At 55.6% G+C, this 1,185-nt stretch overlaps 1 protein-coding gene across 1 annotated transcript in view; it reads right to left on the bottom strand.

Annotated features, from left to right (window-relative positions):
* Positions 1-376, bottom strand: part of ZNF280D (zinc finger protein 280D) — a 107,144-nt gene extending 106,768 nt beyond the window's left edge. The window contains exon 1 of the mRNA XM_012728753.1: positions 82-376. The gene's annotated coding sequence lies outside the window, so the exon portion shown is untranslated. The remainder of the gene's footprint in view (positions 1-81) is intronic.
* Between the last annotated feature and the right edge of the window lie 809 nt (positions 377-1,185).

Here is a 1,185-nt window from a genome sequence, read left to right as displayed (position 1 = left end):
CCCGGAGCGAGGCGGCGCAGGCCGCGCGGGAGGACCTCAGCCTGCTGCAGCGCGGGGCGGGCGGGGGCGGGGGGCGCTTACCGTGAGCGGAGCGGATCGGCCTGACTGGGGCCCTGAGGAGGAGGAGAAAGAGGAGGAGGAAAAGGAGGAGCACGAAAAGCCACACGGCGGCGACGGCGGAGGCTCCCCTAGCGGAGCGGGCAGCCGAGTCGTGAGAAGGGGGGTTGGGGGCGCTCTCGTGGAGCCTGCGCGCTGCCTCATGGGTAAGCTCCGGGTCAGCCTCCGCGCGTCCCGGCTCCCTTTCTTCTCGCCGACGCGGGAGGCGGGCGCGGCATGTGCGCCGTGTCGTCGGCCCTCGAAGGCCACGGCGCCCGCCACGCGCCCAGCTTCGGGTAAGGGCGAGGGCCCGGCGGCGCGGCCGTGGGTGTCGGTGGGCTGGCCGGCCAGCTCGGGGCAGAATCCCGGCGTCCGGCTGCACCGAATCCGAAGGAGTGGAAATGTGAGTTCCAGGTCCTCCCTGCGTGAAATAGCTAGTTCTGGGGCTTATAGAGTAAGGTCTAGGAAGAGAGACACCTTTAAAAAAACAAGCCAGAAAACTGCCTAAGGGACGAAGACATAAACCAGGTGGGAAAGGAGTGAAATTAGGTTCTTAAAATGATTGGCTCGTTTTGCTGTCTTCTAACTCTGCCATCGGGGTGCTTGTAATAACTTTCAAAAATAAATGCTTTTACAAGAACACTGGACAGGTTGCTGCTAGCATAAGTACTGCTACACACTGTACTCTGATCTGTAAAGAACATTTGCTCTCCCAGTGATCCTTACAAGATCGGTGACAGTTCTCAAGAGTCACCTAGATTTGCAGCCTATCTTTAGCATACTATGTAAATTGTACTAATTCTTCCTGCCTTTTCGAGTTGGTTTCTTCTCTCTCATCCAGGCTCCACCCGGCTTTTCTCCAGTGTTCACCATTATCGGTTGCTTCCTTCTTGATTACCAGATCAATCTTTTCTCCAGTGGCCATTTGATTCATCCCTAGAGATGTGGCATAGCTACAGATAACCATGACCCAACTGCACCAAAATTACTTTCTTGGCGGCCCTAAAGATGAGCTTTAGAGGAAGAGACTGAGAATACTCAAAATGAGAAACGTGGAAAATTAGGGGTTCGAAATTCTTAAAGCATTCT

The sequence above is a fragment of the Condylura cristata genome, unplaced genomic scaffold, assembly GCF_000260355.1.
Source record: "Condylura cristata isolate star-nosed mole 26May11 unplaced genomic scaffold, ConCri1.0 scaffold00023, whole genome shotgun sequence".
Taxonomy (NCBI): Eukaryota; Metazoa; Chordata; class Mammalia; order Eulipotyphla; family Talpidae; genus Condylura; species Condylura cristata.
The sequence above is the reverse complement of the archived record's forward strand: the minus strand, read 5'-3'. Positions and strand labels throughout refer to the sequence as shown.